Here is a 23,613-nt window from a genome sequence, read left to right on the forward strand (position 1 = left end):
GGAGGGAGAAAGATGTTCCTTAAGTCTTATCGCCAGGATAGAACTCAGATCACTTTTGGTATTTCAGTCTCTATTGTAGTACCTATTACCAAAGGCAGCTGCAGCTTTGAAATTTATTGTGCTCAAATTCTGCAACTTTGTGATGAACACGTAGGGGACTTGGATAACTTGCTTTTTATCTATAACTCTAGATTTTACCAGTAATTCCATTTTTCTCTCTGTTTTCATCATCACTCTGTTGTATATTGTACATTATATACACAGTCTCATCTAGAGGGTATAAACGTGATTTGTGGAGTCTTTGATTGTTACGTGTCTCTGCGTCTCATCTCTCTGGGATCTCAGGCCGCTTCTCTTCTGCTTCCATCCTGAGTCTTCCAGCTATTTGCTGACCCTTACTTTACAAAGCCCCTCTCCTGGAGATCGCTTAATAATGTATGTATGCTTGCTCCTTGTGTTGCCTGATGTTATTTGTTGACACGCATTTTGGACAGCATGTTGTGTTACTTGTAGATAATGGTCTATATTGATGTAATACATTTGCATTAATTTCCAAATGAATATTGGTACATGTTGCGTAGTTTGGTTTGTACTTTTATTTAGAAATGAAAATGAAACCTTGTTTTGATTTACAGGATGTTTCCTAGGACCTTACTTAAATATTCTGAGTTCAAAGAACTAGATTTATTTTTCTTCAAATTAAAACCTTATATAGCTGGAGTTTTTGTCTTTTAATTATAAGTTTGAAAATCTATTTATGAAAACAGAAAAATAGATGGACATCTACTAAAATCTGGGTTGTCGATCAATATGGCATTGATAAGTATGCTACTAGAGTAGTTGGAACATTTGAAACCATATATATGTATTTTTTAAAATTAGTTTGACCAGTGAATGTCATGATGACCAATTGTATCATAGTGGAAAAGTCATGTAAATAGTTTCCTCAAACTATCTGTGGCAACACATTGATTTTTAAGTTTCCAATTATTGGCTGAATAACACTTTTATAAAATACAATAAAAATGAATGACTAGAAAACAATTAAATGTTACCAGAATTATTATTATTATTTTAATTAAAGTTTATTGGGGTGACAATGGTTAGTAAAGTTACATAGATTTCAGGTGTACAATTCTGTAATACATCATCTGTATCTCACATTGTGTGTTTACCACCCAGAGTCAGTTCTTTTTCCATCACCATATGTTGGGAGAATTTGTAAAACAATTAAATAGGATTTTTAACTTTGCATATCCATAATTTGGCTATACATCTTTTATCAGATATGTGATTTCCTGCTAATCTTTGGCTTGTCTTTTCTTTCTCTCTTACTGATGTGTTTGAAGTAGGAGTCTTTTCAATTCCTGGTAAAATTGTTGCTTATTTCAAAGAATCACAAGGACTAATGAAATGGGAGACGAGTGGCTGGGTACCTTACCCTGTTCTTCAGCCCTGTTACAGAAAGTACTTCTATAATCCTCGAGTTGGCCTGTTGAGTGATGCCAAATAATTGAGTCACTGTTTTTCAAACCAGATATCCTGGTAAGTGTGTTGCCATCATATCATTACCATAAACATCAGCTTTTATTTTAATAACTCAAGCAGTCAGGTTTCTTAGTTGGAAGCAACAAAAACTGACTCTGGCTATTTAAGCTAAAAATACATTTATTAAATGGATGTGAGGAAGCTCTCAGCATTGCCAGGAAGACTGAAGATCCAGGCTTGTGCAGTGTGAAGAGCGGTTGGGGCCCGGCTGCCCCCTGGCAGGATCACACCACAGGTCCAGACGACATCACTGATGCTTCCTCACTGCTGCTGGCCCTGGACCAGTGCTGCTGCTGCGGGCCTTTTGTTGCTGCCTCTGACGCGTAAACTTATTGCAGCGTTCCTTGCTACTTACAAAGGTTCTTTCTGGTGCTGACAATCTCCTCTCAAAGTCGGAGTCAGGCAGATCTGCCTATGCTCTATTCCTACAGGCAGCTGGGAAATGAATATTGGGCATTTTCAAGCTTCTTTATGAGAGATACATTTTACCTTTTATTAGTGATTAAAGACGCTCAGTTGTTACCCATCGTAAAAAAAATAAGTAAATAAAACCTCCCTCAATCTCACTTTCCCATCCAGATTCTGCCATATATCTCTTTTCTCTTCGGCAGTTAATGTTAACTACTCTCACCTCCATTTCTTGACCTTACATGGACTCCTTAATCCACTGGAATCTGGTGTACACTCTCAGTAATCTCCAAAACTGTTTTCCACGGTATAACTAATATCCACGGACAAGTTTCAGTCCTCTAGTTTGATATCTCAGCAGTTTTTGTCACGATCATGCCTTTTTTGTTCTTTTGACACACTTTTTCCTTGACTTTTTTGATACCCCCATCTTTTGGCTTTTCTCTTTCATCTCTTGGAGGTTTCTTCTTCCCCTCCAGATTCTTTATGTTCCTTAAAGGTCTGCTGCAGGCCCTATTTTCTTATCATTACACACTCCATAGGCAAGCTCAGCTATTCTCATAGCTTCAGTTACCACTTACAGACTGACCCATACCTTTCTGTTGAGCTCCAGAGAGAACTTTATATCAAATGAGCCGTTTCTTCTTAAGTGTCTTAGAGGCATCTCAAAATTAGTACTTCTAAAACCCACACTCAGGTTTTCTCTTTTTCTAGTATTGCTTATTGCTTGACATGATACCACCAATCAAACACCTATTCAAGCTAGAAACCTGAAGATTATCCCGGACTCTACTTCATGCCACATCTTTTTCTTTCCCCATCTAGAATTCTATTTACTGAGTATCTCCTGAAATTCACCAGTTCTCTCTCTCTCTCCTGCAGTTACCCTGGTCCAAGCCACTGTCAAGGATGGCCTAGAAGAGTCCTGTAAAGGCTTCTACTAACACTCCCTGCTGCTGGCCTTATCCTCTTTCCCGCAGGACAGCCAGATGGATAATGTTTCTCTTTAAATCTTTCAATGGTAAACCCTCGCCCTTATGATAAAGTCCACACTATTTAATGTGTCTTATAAGGCTCTCATTAGCACCCATTTATCTGTAGCATTCCTTAGTCCTGTTTTTCTTCTTGCCTTGATATTTCAGTTATATTGAACTTTCTTCTCAGTTGGGTAAACTTCTTCCTGCCTCAGTTATCCCACATGGTGTTTAAATAGGACATTTTTCTCTCCCACTCCTACTTTGCCATCCCATTTCCCCTCTCTTTAACCTAGCAACACCCACTAATCCTTCATGTTTCAATCTAAATATAATCCCTAGACTAGGTTAATGCATTCTCTTACATGTTTCTGGAATACTCTGTTCTCTCTGTATAATAGCACTCATTACAAATTATTGTAATTATTTGTCTTTCTTCCCGCTTGACTGAAAACTGCACAGGGGCCAAAACCATGCATGCCTAGAGTTGTATACGTACCCTCTCCCCCCCACCCCCCGCACACACACCTCATAGAACCCAGCATAGGGCTTGATACATAGTCAGTGGTCAGTAACTGCATGTTAAATAAATAATAAGAGACTCTGATCTGTTTAAAGAGAGAGAGCCATGTAAATCAGCACACACACTTGAGATAGGGGATTTCAATGTCCTATACCTAAATCAATCTATCTAAAAATGCCTAGTATTTTACAAACCAAATTGTCAATGTGGATATTAGAATATTGGAACTTCTATAGTAAAATCAATGTTTAGGAACTTAAGAATGAATTTGTAATTGTGGGATCAAATGTATAACCTATCAAAGAATAGTCAATGGGACATTTAACTTATTAGAAGTTAAAAAAAGTAAACCCCCCATTAAAATCCTCTTTTTCCACTCTGAACTATGCAGAGGCTCTGTTTTTCAAGGGAGGCAAATATCTGAACATATGCCTTCACTCTTGTTCATGATCACGACAAACATCTGCATAACCATCAGCCTAGAATCCTTGGAACTCGAGCTAGCCATGACAGATGACGTGACAGTGAAGCCTGTTTCACATCCACAGCCTAAGAAGGGGCTCAGTAGTGTTTGAATTAGGAAATGAATATGTGGTTTTCATTTCAGTGAGAATTTCTTTTTCCTCTATTATTATTTCTGTGACAACCTCCTTATTTGCTTAGAATTTATTTCACTTTATTTGAAAACAATGTTTGCTCCTAATACCTGTAATGGAAATTTGTATAAAAAGCCTTTTATAAAAATGGCTTTTTATAAAAGCCAGCGAGTATATTATAAACGTACACAAAAGTGGCACTAGAAAAATACTGTTGGATTAGTATGAATTGGGATACTTTCAGTTGTAAAATTACAAAATCTACAGAAGCTAGCTTAAATTATGAAAAGAATCTGTTCATTCTGTATCTTAAAAATCCAGAGTCAGGGCAGGCTTTGGGCAAAGGTTAATCCAGGGATTCGAAGATGTCATCAGTAATCTTTTTGGTGTTGTGTTATTTACTTTGTTTAAAAAAGTAAAAAGAGGGGCGGCTGGATGGCTCAGTTGGCTAGAGTGGGAGCTCTGTACAACGGGGTTGCTGATTCGATTCCCACATGCGTCAGTGAGCTGCACCCTCCACAACTAGATTGAAGACAGTGAGCGGCCCCTGAGCCCCAGAGGGGCGGCCGAATCGCTCAGGTGGTTAGAGCGTGTGCTCTTAACAACAAGGCTGCCAGTTCAATTCCCACATGGGATGGTGGGCTGCGCCCCCTGCAACTAAAGATAGAAAACGGGGACTGGACTTCGAGCTGAGCTGCGCCTTCCACAACTAGATTGAAAGACAACGACTTGGAGCTGATGGAGAAACACACTGTTCCCCCCCCAAAAAAAAGTTTTTTTAAAAGTGAGAAGAGTTGACAATTTTTATATCTTTCATTTAACTCAGTATGCACAAAATACTGCCATTCAACATATAATCAGTATAAAAATTATTAATGAGATACTGTGCATTCTTTTTCATGCTAAGTCTTCAAAATCATATATTCAACACTTCCAACACCTTTCAATTGGGACTAATGACCTTTCAAGGGCTCAGTAACCACAGAGGCAGTGGGTACTGCAGGAGCCAACACTGTTTTCAAGTTTCTGCGTTGTCTCAATGCTGCCTCTCCCTGTTTCTTCAAGGTGGCCAACGTGCAGCCAATGAAACCATCTAGGCCTGGCATTTCCTTTCTTGGGTATTTTTAAACTATGAACTCAATTTCTTTGATAGCTGTTGGACTATTCAGGTTATTTCCTTTGATAGTTTATGTATTTCAAGGTGTTGGTCTATTTCATGTAAGTTGCTGAATTTATGGACATGGAGTTGTTTTTATTCTTTTAACCTCTACAGGGTCCCTAGTGATGTCCTCTTTTATTATCAAAAAGAGCCAAAACATTAACTGTGTTTCATTTGAGTGTATAAACATCATTTTACCACTAGCACACCAACTTCAGATGCTTCCAATCTTTCATTTAGCATAAGTGTGTAAAAGTAGTAGCATTGAAGTCCTTCAAAAACAGTCATGTTCTGGGACATGAGTGAACAAATAACTGAAGAACAGTTTTCTGATGGTTTTTCTCAAAGGCATTTAAGCACCTGAGTGCAATGACTACTACTAAGGTCATCATCAGTTTTAAACAGCAGGAGCTTCTTCTGAAAACGTTATCCAAACATTGTAGCAACTTTTAAAGTATTTCTTATACTATCAATTATAAATTTAAAAATTAAGGAATTAAAATTGTTCAAAGTACCAACAAAGAAGGAAGTGACAAACAGAACAGTGGTTGCTCAGTGTTCCTGTCACAGCTAGCTTTACTTTTATGGTGAAGAATTAACCCTGGTAGAAAATACATGCAAAAGAAATATGTGGGACTTCCACAGCCTGAATGACCTGTGTATTTTTGAATGTCAACGTAATACACACTCCCTGTTTAACTTTCTCTTGGCAAAAAGCATATCCTTGAAAGGTGGTAAATAATTTGAATTTTTATATACCAGATTTTGTTGCAAATGCCTAAGGAGCTAAAGGTAAAAAAAAAATTGTTTTAAATTCTTTTGTAAAATGAATGCTCACAGATCATTGCTAGAAAAATTTAGTCTTTGTTTATCGTTTTTGAAGTTCAAAGGTAACTGTAAATATGAATTTTAAGTGAAAGCTAATGTTACCTTAATTTAAAAATGAAAGCCTTAGTCAAAAAGATCTTTCAAATGTTAAATATAAAGAAACAGCAAAGTGGTTTTTTCAAAAGCTAGGCCTGGAGACGTATTGCATACAAAATTGGCTTTTGAATAAACAGTTATGTTTATTGTGACAAATAATAGTATTTTAAAAATGTTTCTTCCAGCATTTAACATTGGCCAGGTAAACTTGACAAGAGCTCTACTTTCAAATCTACATGTTAACTTTTTATTTATCTTGTTTATTTAGTCATTCATCAAATTTCTATTAAGTTCCTACTATGAACAAAGGTTTGGAATACAATGTGAATAAGACAGACTTGGTCTCACCAAACTAATAAGCCCTTCATATTTACTTGTAAATTAAAACCCTCAGCAATACCTGCTTAGCGTTGGAATATGCTATCAGTTCCATTGTTTGTTCTAAGAATTTTCGTGTGTTCAGAGTCACTGTCAATTGATGTGATACACACATGTTTATCCATACGCACACATATTTATTCACAGCCATACATACAGACAGACAGACATGTATTGGCTGTGTTTGGAACATAATTAGCAGAGTGTCGTGGTTAACAGCGTAGACTCTGGAATTAGGTTACGTGAGTTTGAATAATGGATCTGCTACTTACAAGCCATCTGATCTTTAACAGGTTAATACTGTCACCTGCTTCCTAAGGTTGAATTCAATGAGTAGTTGGTATAAAGCAGAGATTTTAGGGCCTGTTAAATACTTAGAGCTCTGTTAGTGTTTTCAGGTACTATGTTGACTAAAACCTACATTTTTGTCAGAAAAATAAGTGATTTTGTTTATTAATTTGAAAAAATTGGAATAAAGCCTATGAAAATTCCTCTTAGCTACAAAGGAGCTATTTCCCAGGTTAACTGTCATAGCTGTGTTTGGACTTTTCTCTCCAATTCTGACTTGACAAACTCTTCCTACCGCCATTTCATAGGCCAGAACTATATTATATGTACTTCTTTCCTTTCAAGGGTGTCTGGTGATTCCCATTGTCACCATAAATAAAATCAGAGTTATGTTAACAAAATTTTTTTTTTCAACAAGCAGTTAGCAATGTCTGCCATAAGTATTTTCTGTAAAATCATTTTCTTTCTCTTGTTCTTATTACTCTTATCAGGACTTTCCTTTCTAAGCAAAATAATAAAGGATTGATACAAAATAAGAGTGTTGTAAGTAATTTAATATTTTTACATGTGTATGGTGTACCACATACTATCTTTATGTACCCTTTAAATGATGTAGTATTGTTATAAACAAAAATTGTTAGCTACTTTGTTCTAGATATTAGGTGACCTTGACTCCAATGAAATTTTAACTTAGGCTTGGCTCTCTTTTCTGGAGTGAAAGGATGGTTAAGTACACCCTATTCTTTGTATTTGAAATACGTGTTAGGAGTTAAGTTATTTTGGCACTTGAAATTTATCCCATCACTATTTTGTGCTGACATAATGGAACACATATCTGTTAAGACAGATATTGTATGGTTGCATTATTATGAGCTTTATCTTATTGAATGAGTCTACATAAGCATGTATTCATTTTTCAATACTGCTCTCACACCCAAATATTTCCTCAAAGAAATTAATGAACAAACATTTATTGAGCACCTAGTATGCTAGAGACTGTACTTATTGTTTTAGGAAAAAATATGAATGAAACACAGTCCCATCATCTTTTTTTTCCTGATTTTTTTTTAACTATTACATTGTTTTGTACACCTGAAACTAATTTAAAAAAAGTTCAAAAAAACCACACAAAACTCTTAACCTTTCAAGGTTTAGTGTCTGATGAAGGAAGTAGGAATATAAATGAAGTGAGCAGTGTGATTCTTACCATAATAGAAATATGCCCAAGGTGGTATTAGAAGCAAAGAGAAGGAAAGTGCTTAAATTGTGCTTTGATTTTTGTGAGGAGAGTCTCAGAAAAGGCTTCATCTATCTTTTGAGAGACTAGAAGTTCTATAAAATAATAAGTAGAAGAAATAATATTGGAGAAACCTAGGGTAAATGAAATTGCTATCTTAACTGGAAATATATTTTATTTCACTTACTATCGAGCTCAAGAATAACTTAGTCTTATATAAACTAGCTTAAACATAGAAGAAAACTATGGATTCTAGTGTAATTTATAACAATTAAGTGGTTCTGAATGCCGTATAACATTGTGATGACAAAAAAAAACCTTTAAAATGAAGATTTTAAAAAAACATTTAAATGATATTTAAACCAAATATATTTTCAACGTTCCTTTGTCATTGTTTGATGTCAAAATTATGGATTATGACCTTTTTATTCTTAGTTTGTCACACAGTGAATAGTGTTGCGTAAGAGAAACCTGAAAAGGTTCTGGAAAGATTTTAATATATTTCTCTACCTGTGTGTAAAATAGGCATTCATGGATAATAGCAACAGTTCAGTGAAGCCTTAGTAAATGTGGTTGACCATATGAAATATGGTAGAGTTATTTTAATGATGACTTCAATAACTGGGTTTGTTTCATTTCATTATTCATTGTTACAACTGCAGAATTCTCCCAAGATACCTACTTCATTGGAAATACAGAAGATGTACCATAATAAATAAAACATGTTTGTAGTTAATTTTAAAAGGCATACATGAAGCTTAAAAAATGAAATAATTATATGTTACCTTTTATATTCTAGGACTGCTACGTAAATAAAAAAACAAACCTCCTTCCTTAGGTAGCTTACCACTTATGGAGGTAGAGAAGACCTGCACAAAACTGCCAGTGACCCAGGCAATACATATCAAAGTGTTGAATTATACTCAATCAATAAATGAGAGGTACGTAAGCAGCTACCCAGCATAAAAATGATACTTAGAAGAAGAGTAAAAAAAAGAGAAATAGTGATGAACTGGAGTTTTCAGGAAAAGCTTCAGGGAAAAGGCTGGACCTAAGCTTAGTTTTGAAATAATAGAACATTACTTTGCTGGGCTTTTATTTCTGAATTCTAATTTTTTCAAGCACTTTATCTTTGCAAAGACAGTCTATACTTTGAGAAATGAAACAAATCATTCTTTTGTTCAACAGAATCTTTGTTGCTTATAAGTAGTTATTTGGGTTCCATTGAAATCTAAAAACTATAAATTCTGTAGTCATAATAACACACACAATTTTTATGTAATTTCTAGCACTTCTCAGACTTGTTAAGAACTTAGCAGGCATGAATCCTATAGTTGCTTATTAAATTGTTCTTTATAATAAAAATTTGAACCCATAAAGTTGCTTGAAAAGAAGTAATAATACATTAATACTAATATAGTCTAACAGCTACTACTATGAAATCTCATTTGTCCAGTGTGTTTTGGTAACAACCGCACTTTTCTGAAATAATTTCCTGGTATAATAATAATTTATAATTTATAAAGAGATGCCATGCACCCGATCTCATTTTAACTTGGAGTAGTGATGTATAATGACCTGTAGGTAGGCAAGCATTACCCCTTCTTGTTCTTTTTTAAATTCTTTTAAAAATATTTTTTTATTGTGGTAAATATACAAAACATATACTTGGCCATTTTAACCAGTTTATTGCCTACAATTCAATGGCATGACGTGCGTTCATAATGTTGTACACCCATTACCACTACTTAATTCCAGAACTTTTTCATCACTTCAGAAGGAAACGCTGTACCCAGTAAGCAGTCCCTCCCAAGTTTTCCCTCCCCCCAGACCCTGGCACGACTGATCTACTTTCAGTCTCTATGGATTTGTCTAACCTGCACATTTCATATAAATGGAGTAATAGACTATATGGCCTTTTGTGTGTGGCTTCTTTCATTTAGCATAATGTTTTCAAGGTTCGTTGATGTTGTAGCATGAATCAGCACTTCATTCCTTTTTATAGCTGAATAATATTCTATTATATGGATATGCCACATTTTGTTTATCCATGTGTCAATTGATGTTTGGGTTATTGTTACTTTGATCTATTATGAATAATTCTGCCGTGAACATTTGTGCACAAATTTTTGTTTTAACACATATTTTCAGTTCTTTTGAGTTTATACCTAGAAGTGGAATTACTGTGTGTTAAGGTAATTCTATGTTTAACTTCTTGAGGAACCACCAAACTGGTTTTACAGCTACTGTACCTTTTAATATTCCCACCAGCAATGTACAAGGGTTCCAGTTTCTCCACATCTTCATTAACACTTATTTTCTGTTTTTGAAAAATTCTTACCACAGTAGTGGATGTACAGTGGTATCCTGTGGTTTTGATTTCCATTTCTCTAGTGACTGAAGTCATTGAGCATCTTTTCATGTGCTTGTTGGTCATTTGTGTATCTTCTTTGGAGAAATGTCTGTTCAAGTCCTTTAACCATTTTTGTATTCATCATTTTTTTGTCGCTGAGTTTTAGGAGTTCTTTATATATTCTAAACATTAATCCTTTACCGGATAGGTGATTTGCAAGTATATTTTTTTGTTCTGTAGGTTATTTGATCACTTTGTGATAGTGTCCTTTGATGCACTAAACATTTTAATTTTGATGAAGTGCATTTTACCTATTTTTTTCATTCGTTGACTTGCTTTGGTGTCATACTCAAGAAATCCTTGCCAAATCCAATATTATAAAGAGTTTCTTCTGTGTTTTCCTCTAAGTTTTACAGTTTCAGCATTTTTACGCTCAGGTATTTGATCTATTTTGAGGTGATTTTTATATATGGTGTTTCTTCTTTTATATATATTTGAAGAAAATGAAGTTTAGTGGCATCATAGATCCCATATAAATAAGAGACAAAACAGGTCATCTGTCCTATTAGTGATTTTTCTCCTAGATTATGGGTTGATAAACTATGGCCCACTAGCCAGATCTGGTTCACCATCTGTTTTTCTACAGCCCACAAGCTAAGAATGATTTGACATTAAAAATTTTAATAGTTACCAAAAAATCAACAACAACAACAACAACAACAAATATTTTGTAACGTGAAAAGTTGATCACAAGTAAAGTTTTAGTGGACTGCAGCCATACTCATTTGTTACATATTGTTGGTGGCTGCAGAGTGTTTGCATCAGTGACTAAGAGTAAGAATATCTTGAAGATCGAATAAGTCAAGATATATATGTGATCAAACTGGTTTGCAGAGAAGTCTTTTCATTCTGGTTTTGTTTTTAAACTAGAACCATTCAGTTACTGTTCATCCTTTCTTTTGTTTCTTTATTGGCAAGCAGTATATATATTATTGTACGCTTTCAGCTATGTGGTGATGATGGGAAAAATGTTTTGAAAGCACATGGAGTTCTACAGGTGAAAATTAAATGTGTTTCTTACCAAAGTACTGCAGGTAAGGCAACTTGATCCTGTCAGAAATATTGACTCAGCCTTGAAGGTTTGACCCAAAGTATCTGTAACCCTAATAATCAGGCTTCCATCTATACTGTTTCTTCCTCATCATGTTGCCTTTTTTGTCCTTTTAATGAGAGGCATCTTTCAAAGAAATCTTTTAAATTTGACCCTTATAAAGTCAATTTGTCTATATTTTTAAAATAAATATATTAAAAATGAACTACCTGTAGCTGAAGGCTTTTCTCTCAGCTGTTGTTTTTGGTGACCTTGAATCGACTACTTTTAGACACTTTGATAAATGAAAGGTTGGAAGCAGTTAAAGCCTAGTGTGCAGATGGTAAAAATGATACTTATTCAAATGAAGCACAAGCATTTCATCAGCTTTAGTGTTTTGATATTGATGTTTTTGGTTGTAATAAAATGAATTTGAATTTGTTATTTGCCTTCTAAAAAAATTGGCAGGACCCTTAAATAATTTGTATTTAAATATGAAAGAATTTTGTGACTTCGTTCGTGATTATACACACACACAAACACCCCAACTCCCACACATACGTACACATTCATTTAAAAGGTTGATGGATTAAATATATTAAGTTTCTAACGTTTGCATTTTACCTTTGAGAAAATACCTATGTCAAAAAATTATAATGCTTTTAGCAACCTCATGACTTATTCCAGATCCAGTTTTAGAGGCATTCAGTTTAATTCTTAATATACTGAAGTAGACATCGTAAGATTAGGCGTTTTTACTATGAATTGAACAGTCTTTTAATTTTTTCAATAGCAACTTTTGCGAGGCAGCGACAGTCTTTAATCAGATAACCCATACAAAAATACCGTGTTTCCCCGAAAATAAGACCGAACTGGAAAATAAGCCGAAGCATGATTTTTCAGGATGCTTGTAATCTAAAATAAGTCCTAATGCGTCTTTTGGAGAAAAATTAATATAAGATCTGGTCTTATTTTCAGGGAAATACAGTAGGGCTTATTTTATATTATGAGCATCCTGAAAAATCATGCTAGGGCTTATTTTCCGGTTCGGTCTTATTCTGGGGCAAACACGGTATAAAATTGCCACTGAAACAACGACTATAAAGGACTACTGCTACCACAACTACTATCAAGCAGAGTTGCGTGGTGGTGCTCTGCACGCCAGTTTGACCTAGTCTGGGAAGTCAGTGGAGATTTCCCTTGAGCTGAGAGCTGAAGGATGAGTAGAGGTTTGCCAGTCTGGGAGAGGAGAGAACTTCCTTCAAAGCAGAAACCCTGTGGTAATTGCCCATGGCCTTTTCTATCATGTCTGAAGGAAATTGGTCTTTATCCTAAGAGTAAATGTTTTAAACAAGCTGAAGGGCATGCTTTGAAAAATCTCATGGGGTTGTTGTGTGAAGAATGATTGTGGGAAGGGAAGTGAGAAGGCAGGCTTGAATATGGACGGATCCAATAGAGGTGACGGTGGCCAGCCCTGGGATGGAAGTGATGGTGATGATGGCAGTGCAGGGAGCCTAGCGACAGAGTCCAGGCATATTTACGAGATTGAAGTGACTGGACGTTGAATAGGAGAGTAAAAGAGTATAAGGTATCAAGGATAACTGCAGGGGCTGGCTTTTTTACAGTCTTCATGGAGGGTATTACCACTTACAGAACTAAGACTGTTGATTTTATTGGACTTATTTGTTTAGGATGGATAGGGAGGTTGGGAAGGGGGAAATATTTAGGCATTCCTTTTGGACCCATTTGAATTTCCTGAGCTGTTGGATATTTATGTCTGGAGATCAGAGGAGTGATCTGAGATGGAGAAATTTGTGAGGTCTGACTATTCATTTATAGGGAAATGCTGTCATCCCCTGCCCCACACACTCTTGATTCTTCCTACAGAGCTCCCCCCCCCATAGCACTTATTTTCTAACATACTGTGTCATTTGTCATGTAATACATACGTATGTCATGCGTGCTATCTTTATGATATATTGTTTATTTATTGAATTTTGAATGAATGAAGAGAGGAAGATAGGGAGTGTAGGGTTAGCTTGAGATAGGAAGAGGGATATTTCACTTTTTTTAAGAGAGAGGAAAAAAGAACAGGATGGATGTAGGTGTGTTTTTGCATTTAATATTGGAAAGAAGTCAGAGTTCTTCCCTGATTGTTATTTTCTCTAAAATCGGAGAAAAGCTCATTGTCTCACACAAGAGAGAGGAGTGTTGGTCAGAGGATCAAGGAAAGTGGCGATTTGCTATAGCCATGGTGGAGTGTGGAGAATGCATTGACCAAAGAAATGTAGAATTATTCTCTTGCATAGAGGGCTCCTTTGAGATCAGTAATGATGAGTTAATGGACACAATTTGCCCTTTGGAGAACTTTCTCTAGTAGTTGCTTGGCTCTTCAGGGGTAGTCATGCATGGAGAAAGTGTTACTCATTTTGGTGGAAAAGCATTTTGAATGATGATCAGGGTCCTAGATTTTACCTTGGCAATGGATGGCTAAAGTGTCGTGAAGGGGAATTTCACTGGAGGTGACCGGAGGGGCATACTGTTGGGAAAGTGGTTCTCATGGATCTGATTGTTGATGCTGATGACAGAGCTTCGGGCGAGGAGACTAAGCTGGGTGCCGGAGACTTAGGGATATGAGAAGACAGTGACCAGAAGGTTAGGAAATGACACCAGTGGGGAGGAGGGAAATGGAGTACAGCGGAGAGTGCCTGATCATCGCCGAAACGGGTTGTTTTGTTCAGTTGTTTTTAAATATGATGGTGGAAGAGTAATTTCTGGAGGTTACAGTGGGACCAGGGAAGCCCATTTCCCCCTCCTGGTCCGGAGGTAACTACCGTGTAAGGAAAACAGTTACACAGTAAAACTTTAGATGTGCCATCTTTATAACAGTTTTTCAGCGATTTTCTACCTCCAATTGTTGTCACATTCAGTGTGTCCCCATGAGGATGGAACGTCTCTCAGTGCAGCGTCCACCTGCCTCTCTTTTCATCAGACAGTAAAGACGTTCCTGGTGTTCCCTGTGGGCATCCGAGTAGGTGGGAATCCTTCCTGAGGGACCTGGCCCAGAAAATGGGGTGGATCCTCTTTCCCAGTGATACTGGACAGCTCCCTAATTCAATTCTAATTCCTGATACTGGCTTTCTTTGAAGAAAGTGCCCTTTGATTATGCCACCCACCTCTTAATAAATACACAAAAATGTGTTTTTAATCAGGCGGCTTTCCTAGACACCCTTTGATTTGATCTATTCCTAGGCACTTTCTCCTAAAATGACTTGAAAAAGTCGAAATGGTTGCTTTGCTTTTGAGACCCAGTGACTGGTAATTTAGACTCTAGTTTCAAATAAGGAATGTACTAAGAAATATTTTTTTGTTTTTTAATTTTAAGTGTAGTTGACATACACTGTTAAATTAGTTTTAGGTGTACAGCGTAGTGATTCAACATCTATATACCTTACAACGTGATCATACTAAATCTGGTGACCTTATCTGTAACCATGCAGTTATCACAATATTATTGACTATATTCCCCCTTCACCTTTTTCAACCATCCTCTCTGGCAACTATCAATTTGATATCTGTTTCTGTGAGTCTGTTTTTTTTGTGTGTTTTTTTTTTAAAGATTTTGTTGGGGAAGGGGAACAGGACTTTATTGGGGAACAGTGTGTACTTCCAGGATTTTTTTCCAAGTCAAGTTGTTGTCCTTTCAATCTTAGTTGTGGAGGGCGCAGCTCAGCTCCAGGTCCAGTTGCCATTTTCTAGTTGCAGGGGGCACAACCCACCATCCTTTGAGGGAGTCAAACCGACAACGTTGTGGTTGAGAGGACTCGTTCCAAACAACTGAGCCATCCGGGAGGCAGCTCAGCTCAAGGTGCCGTGTTCAATCTTAGTTGCAGGGGGCGCTGCCCACCATCCCTTGTGGGACTCGAGGAATCGAACTGGCAACATTGTGGTTGAGAGCCCACTGGCCCATGTGGGAATCGAACCGGCAGCCTTCGGAGTTAGGAGCACGGAGCTCCAACTGTCTGAGCCATGGGGCTGGCCCGAGTCTGTTTTTGTTTTGTTTGTTAGTTTGTTGTTGTTTTTTTTTTAGATTCCACATGTAAGTGAAATCGTATGGTATTTGTCTTTCTCTTTGACTTACTACGCTTAGCATAATATCCATGAATGGACATAATGTCCATCCTCGTTGTGGGGCAGATGGCAAGATGTCATTTTTTTATTGCTGAGTAGTATTCTATTATATGTATACATGCACATCTTTACGCATTAATCTGTCGATGGACCCTAGGTTGCTTCTATGTCTTAGCTGTTGTGGAATTTTTTGTTTTTTGTTTTTTGTTTTTCTTTTAATTGGCTAAACTAGTTGACATTATCTAATGAAAGCACATCCTTATCAAAAAAAAGTATGTTGGTGCATAATTGTGATCTCCGATTATTGTGATCTGTCTCTGCACTATTTTTGATTGAAAGCTTGGATATTATCGGAAGAAACATTCAGAATATAGTGATTTTTTAAAAATGAGCTTATTATCAACAATGTCATTTTCATCTGAAGTGAGTTTTTACATCACTGGAAAGACCGTTAAGAATTACAAAATATATGTCCGTGTAAGAATAACATGTAGGTTAGTTTCCTAACAGTCACATATCTAACCTTGTAGCAGTGGTCTGTAAATGGAACATAGTTAACACTTTTACTCTGAAAATTTGGCACCTGACCTATAGCTAATCTGGTTTTTATCTTTTATTTATTACTCATTTGTACTTGTTCAGTAATCCCAAAGCATTTGGAATTCATAATGCCAATCAGAGTTGAAAGAGAGCCTGAAATGTAACAACTGTTGGTCGCGAACCAAAGCAGAAAGTCAGTGTCGCCCGACTCCTCTCTGTCCTGATGTTTATTAATCAGCTGACAGTAACCTTTAGTTGCTCTTGATTTGCAGATGCCTCCTCCGTGTCAAGACAGGTTAGCATACTTTCCTGAAATGCTTGAATGACTGTTTTACCAATATGGCGTAATTATTCTGTTGCTTAGTTCAAATGGTCCAGAAAAAAGGCTGTGCATACAGTTTTGTGGTCTCCTTTTCATTTAACATTGTATCGTGAACATTTTCCATGTCAGTTAGTATTGATTCCCAAACTTTTTTCTTAAGGTATATATTAACGAATTCTGTAACTGTGTCAGAATGTATTTAATAATCATCTATTATTGGACAAGTGAGTTGTTTCCAGTATTTTATTATACTAAGCATTCTTGCAGTTTAATATTGGTACACATCTGTGTAGATACATACCAAATCTGAAAGTCTTTTATATAGACATACAACCTTATTTGAATATTTGCTCTACTGCTGCCTTCATATGTGTATGTGAACCTGCTTTGGTATGTTTCTCCAGTATAGATTTCAGTAAAAACAATTGATAATCTTATGTCAGAAAGATCATTTAACATGCCAGCTGATTGTATAAACCGTACATATAATGTCACTGAAAACTGGAGTAGTCAGGAAAGCCTTTTGGAATGTCAGTATTTGTGATGAGCCCTTTGTGTAAGTACTTACTGTTGGTTGCCTAGTCAGTGGGTGGAACTTGAAGAGGTGGAATTGGTTTTGAAAAGGTGAAAAATCCTGCATGTAACATTTCCAGTGGGAGAAATTACATAAGTGAAAATGAGAATATGTTCAAGGAATTATTAGACTAATGGACACGTGGATGTTTCTCATGCCTTCCACCAACAAAGGGAGTGTCACTGTATCAGACTCAGTTCTCAACAAAAGTGACATCTCAGTCCTGGAGTCACTTAGGACTCTTAGGGGCATCTGAGGGCATCTTACTTCATTTTTCTCTTTTTTCCAGGAAGCGTAAAACTTGGCTTTCAGGTTTAAATTGTGTTTCTAGTTCTCCTATGAAGAAAGTTACAGTCTAAACTCTGTCATAGTTGCTCATCAGGAAACACTGGTGGAGTTCCCTGTGCTCACACATGGCCCTGCTCGGTAGCATCGTGGGGGCTGTGCTGGCATAGGCTCTATATAGTTAAGGGTGACAGCTTATTAAAATCCCATACTCTTCTCGTAACTTTCAAAATGCTTAGTTCTCCATTAATGAGGAACTTGATCTTTCTCATCCTCTCACCCATGGGAGTGAGGTGAGAGTCTCAAACTAATAGCTTACCTTGACATAATTCATTCATTAAAAAACAAGAATTTAAGTGCCTCCTATGTGCCAGACATTTTTGAAGGTCCTGGGGATATAATGGTGAACTGGCCTGAAACAATCCTTACTTTGATAGAGCTGGGAGGACAGATATGCAGATAAACAAGTAAATAATTTTAGACAGTAGTAAATTCTAGAAGAACATAAGTCAAGGTTGTGATAATATATGGTATTTTAAATTCGTTGGTCAAGAAAGGTCTCTCTGAGGTGACATATGAATTAGCAGCGGAATAAGAAATGAACTGGAAAGGAATATTTTAGGCTGAGTGCGGTTAAACGCTAAATAGGAATAAGCTTGGGGTGTTCAAGGATCAAAAAAAAGGCAAGTGCACTGTGTCTAGGGCATGGCGAGTGAAGGGCAGAGGCCAAGTCCTGTAAGGCAGTGGAGATCGGGATAAGGAATTTACATTGTGTGCTCTGTACACTGGGAAGCCACTGCAGTATTTTAAGTAAGGGACGTGACATGATTTGAATTACAGTTTTAAAAGATCACTCTGGCTGCCATTGAGAATGGGTTGTAAGCCCTGTTTTCTAAAGGGAGTAGACATTAGCAGACACTGATAGATCATGTAAAGATAATGTATAAACTATGGGAAACCCATATTTTTTTTCTACCTCATACTCCTCCTTTTTTATTTATTTATTTTTTCACTTTTGTGATTTTTAAAGAGTAGTTTTAGCAGTATTTCAATTGACTTTAATCTTCCTTATGTTTCCCCCTGTTATCAACTCCTTAAGGAGAAAATCTTTTCATGTTTTTCTATCAGTACTCAGTAGTTTAATTATAGACTAGCCACTTCAGAACTTAACGACTAAAAACAACAAGGATTTATTATTTCTCATGATTTTAAGGTTTGGCCCCACTGTTGGCTTTGCCTGGGCTTACTCATGGCTTCATTTAGGTGGAGGTTTGGCTAGGCTGAAGGTCCAAGATGGCCTCATGTGCATGTCTGACTCTCGGTTGGTGTGCCTTGGTTCTCCTCTGCATGCCCTCTCAACTTCCAATAAACTAGGGCATCTTCTTTACATGGTAATCTCAGGACAGCTCTTGAAGAAAGTGAAAAGTAGAAGTTACCAGAGGTTCAAGGTTTAGTTTCAGAAGGTGTATAACCTCAATTCCATCACATTGTTTTGGTAAAAGCCAAGTCTAAGTCCAGTCAGATTCCAGCTCGCTCGCGCGCGCGCGCGCACGCGCGCTGTCTCTCTCTCTCTCTCTCTCTCTCTCTCTCTCTCTCTCTCTCTCTCTCTCTCTCTCTCTCTTCTCTCTCTCTCTCTCTCTCTCTCTCTCTCTCAGAATAGGGGGTAAAGTCACATTGCAAAGGAGCAATTACGTTGTGACCATCTATGAAAGTAATCTACCACAGTTCACTCTCTGGCCACTACAATTTAGTGTTTCTTTCACATGCAAAATATGATCATCCTCTCCCTGAATTCCTGAAAGTCTTAACAGATTTCAGCCTTACTCTCCAAGTCCAAGATCTCTTTACATCTGGTCAAGATGTGAATAAGGCTCCCCACGTCCATTTCCTCTGGTGCAGGTACTCTTGATTCAGAAAGCTGTGAACTAAAAAGAGTACCACATCAGTGACCTAAGTTTGTAGCTTAAGAAACTAGATAAAGATGAGCAAATTAAATCCAGAGTAAGCAGAAGGGAAGAAATAATCAAGAACAATAACCAATGAAATAGAAAACAAGCAATACAATTAATGAAACTAATAGCTGATTCTTTGAAAAGATCCATAAAATTGTTAGACCTCTAGACAGTTTAATCATGAAAGAAAGAAAAGACAAAATTACCAATATTTGGAAGAAAAAAGAGGATATCACTACAGATCTTAAACACATGAAAATAATAAGAGAATATTGTAAACAACTTTGTAAATTTGAAACAGATAAATAAATGATCAAATTCTTTGATGGACACAACTATCAAAAGCTCACTCAAGTAGATTAGACTAGATAACTTGAAATTTTCTTTTGAAATTTTTTCTGTTGAAGAAATTAGATTTGTAGTAAAAAACCTTCCAACAAAGAAAACTCCAAGTCAGATAGCATCGCAGTGAATTCTCCCCAACATTTAAGAAGAAATAGTGCCAATTCCACATAAGCTCTTTCAGAAAATAGAAGAGGAACACTTCTCAACTCATTTTATAAAGCCAGTATTACTCTGCTACCAAGACAAAGACATTACAGGAAAAGAAATCTATAAACCAGTATCACTCAGGAATCCATACAGAAATTCTTATTAAAATATTAAGAAATGATAAAGTAACAAATTGAATCCAGCAACAGAATAAAATGTTAATACAGCATGACTAAGGAAATGTCAAATAATGTAAGGTTCATTTAACATTCTAAAATCAATCAATGTGATTCACCATCACATTGAAAGAAACTACAATCATTTACTGAAAGAAAAACCAACCATTTCAATAGATGTAGAAAAACACCATTGGCGATTTAAAAATAAAAAACCCAAACTCAGCAAACTAGGAATAAAAAAAGAACTTCCTTAAACTGATAAAAGCTATTTACCAAAAACCTAAAACTAACATTATGCTTAATGGTGAAAGACTGAATACTTTCCCCTTAAGATTGGTAACAAGGCAAGGATTTCTGCCCTTACCATTTCTGTTCCACAATGTACTGGAGCTCCTAGCTAGTGCAGTAAGGTAGGAAAATAAATAAAAGGCATATAGACTGGAAAAAATAAACAAAACTGTCTTTATTCATAGACAGCCTGATTGTGTTTGTAGAAAATCCTAAGGAATCTGTATTTTTTTCAAAACCCCTAGAACTATTAAGTCAGCTTAGCAAAATAACAGAATACATGGTCAATGTATAGAAATCATTTTTAGTTCTGTATACCTTGTCACACTACAGTGAACAACTGCAAAGTGAAAATTCAATAACAGTGCCATTTACAATAACATAAAAAATGAAATACTTAATAAATGTGTACAAGACTTGATACTGAAAACCATAAAACACTGCGGATGTAAATTAAAGACTAAATAAATGGAGATGTATACTATGTTCATGGATCAGAAGACTTAATAACTTAAAATTTTTATTTCTCCCCAAATTGATCTATAGATTCAACACAATCTCAATCAAAACCTTAGGAGGCTTTTTTGTAGAACTTGGTAAGCTGAGCCTATAATTTATATGGAAATTGAGAAGACCTATACTAACCCATTTAAAAAAAAAAAAACAGGAGGAGTTACACTATTTTATTTTAAGACTTACCATAAAGTTGTAGTAATTAGGACAGTGTGATGTTAGCATAAGTATAGGTCATTCTGTTGAAGAGAGCAGAGTTTAGAAAGACCCACGCATTTATGGTCAATCGATTTTTGACAATGGTACCAAGGTAATGCATTGAGCAAATGATGCTGAAGGAATTGTATATTCTTATGGTGTGGGTGGGAAAGGAGGTGGGAACGTTGATGCTTATCTCATACTGTATCCAGAAATTAACTTGAATGGATTATAGTCTTAAACTTAAGAGCTGACACTTACTGTAAAACTTCTAGAAGAAACATAGAAAAAAATGTGACTTAGCTAAGGCAAAGTTTCTTCAAGAAGGCATGAACGATAAAATAAATATTAATAAATTTCACCTCATCAAAATTAAAATCTTTTTTTGAAAGATATGATTAAAGAGCAACACAGTCACATTACAAAGTCACATCCTGAGATGGGTATAATTTGTAGCCTTATTTTGCAATCTATCACTCCAGTGTAGTGTAGACTAGAGAGTGTTGAGTTTAGAGTCAGGAACTTCTCATAGTCGTATGTAATCCTAACTCTGGCACTTGTCAAAGATACTGTTTACTAAATTATTGCTAAGTCTTTTGTTACATTGTCTGAGCCTTGGTTTTTCTTGTGTTTGTGTATGTGTGTGTTGTGTGTGTATGTAGTGGTATTGATGGTCAAATAAAAAAATAGATATAAAAAACGTATAGAGTGTTCTTGTTATTCTTAATATTATCGTCCTCATTATCATTGTTATTATAGATAGCTGATTCTTAATTCCTCCCCTTGAAAAATGGTAACTATGAAAGGACCTCTCTTTTTCACATAGCCAACTATAATTATCTCTTAAGGAGAGACTAAAATTTTTTAATGTTTCAATAGATGTCTATAGGTAGACCTATGTACTCCAGCTTCTCCTTCTGATTGGTCCTTGTTGACCTACTGTCAACAAAAGTGGATGTTACTTTTTTTTTTTTCACTTTCTCTTAAGGGAATAACTACTCATGCTATAGTTTTATGCCAGGCAAATCCTTTTTTTATAGTTTTATGCCAGGCAAATCCTTTTTACCGGCATTATTCTTAGGAGCAATTGAAAAAACATTTTCTAGAGGTACAGAGATAATAAGTAGTAATCATATCATTTATTATTATGCGACTAGATATCAACGTAAATATATACTATGTGTTACATATTTAAACTATAATAATAATAGAACTAATTAGTCATTGGTGTAATTTTGCCTGGACACTTCCTCCATGTACTTTTTTAGTGTAGCAAGATTCAGCTACCTGTAGTCTAAACATATAATCCACTGTAAGAAATGAAAGATAGTTAAGTGGTTCCCAAAAACATATTTGGCACTTGAGCTACAAAGAGAGTGATTTCATGTCAAATGAGAAAAACTCTATTGCTTCACAAATCTACTTGTCTTTGGCACAGAGAAAATGAGTTTTTTAATATCTGAAAAGTTGGATTCTAGAGACTCATCCATGACTCATCCATTATAAATTTAAACTGTCTATATTACAGAAGTTAAGAACATTTTTTCTATTAAGGACCATGGAACCAGAGGGTTAAAAAATAATAGCAACCAAGACCACTTTCAAAAAAGCCAAATTAAGGGATTTGGAGGCAAGAAAAAGTGAAAACATTACTGCCATTGTGCTTTTAAAGTACAGTACTTTTCTTCATTTTACATTAAGGTAGATAGCATAGGTTATGAGACAATAGTATTAAAAAGGTCAAAACAAAGACATTGCTTCTTCTATATTCCTTTTTTTGGTTGTTGGTCCACCATGTTTTCAGTCACCCCAACAATCTCACTGGGACTAGGTGAGAAAGAGATGGATAAGAGAAAGGATGTAAAATTAGTAGTGAGGATGATATAGCTGAGATGGAAAAAGAGATTTATAAACTGGTGCTGGAGGCTTTGAAGTGGGTTTCACTGTTTCTATACAGATATTTTAAATCCTTTGGATTATCGTAGTAAGTTATTACTGTTTTGTTATCCATAATCACTGAAAAAAATTTTTTTCTCACCAGCAGTTAATCATTATTTTTAACCTAAGTTCTTTCCAACTTTACCCTACCTTTAACTCATATGTACATTATCACTTTATAGAATACTTGCCAGGTAGATTCATAAACCAAAACATCCAAGACTTTGGATCAGTGTCTGTGTGACATGGAATCTTCTTACTCATGGCTTTGAAATTTTCTGTTCTTCTGTAGAAAAAGAAAATCCTTTGTGTTTATGAAAATAAAATCGACAGATTTTGTTGACTACAATCTGGTGATTGTACTACTGGTGTCAAAATATAAACCTTTGGGACTGGAGACCTTGTCTCTGTATCTTCCATAATATTTTGCACAAAGTAGAGGCTTAATATTTATTAATAAAAGGAAGACTATTATTTGCATCATTTAGACTCCTCTATGTGTTAGAACAGCATAGATTTTCTGTGTGATTCAAGAGTTTTTTTGAGGGCAACCTGGGAGAAAACTGAAAAATTACTTTTAAAACATCAGAAGCGCTGTTTGAAGGTGAAGTGTGTCTCCCCTTATCTGTTCAATTTTGCCGCTCAGTACACTGTGCTACTTAACTTTTGTCCTCCCAACACCCCGGCCAGGTCGCCCCAGCCCCTTATCCACAGTTGCTTTTT

General features: G+C 36.0%; 1 protein-coding gene across 22 annotated transcripts in view; it reads left to right on the forward strand.

Annotated features, from left to right (window-relative positions):
* The window catches only part of HMBOX1 (homeobox containing 1), a 167,812-nt gene that overhangs the window by 19,371 nt on the left and 124,828 nt on the right, over positions 1-23,613 (forward strand). Inside the window, exon 1 of one of the 22 annotated variants that reach the window (XM_081076333.1) lies at positions 1,340-1,545. The exons of 20 other annotated variants lie outside the window; for them this stretch is intronic. The gene's annotated coding sequence lies outside the window, so the exon portion shown is untranslated. Of the gene's footprint in view, positions 1-1,339; positions 1,546-23,613 lie in introns of those variants that run through there. One more of the 22 variants, XM_081076334.1, reaches the window with a different exon arrangement.

This window comes from Rhinolophus hipposideros (genome assembly GCF_964194185.1).
Source record: "Rhinolophus hipposideros genome assembly, chromosome: 16".
Taxonomy (NCBI): Eukaryota; Metazoa; Chordata; class Mammalia; order Chiroptera; family Rhinolophidae; genus Rhinolophus; species Rhinolophus hipposideros.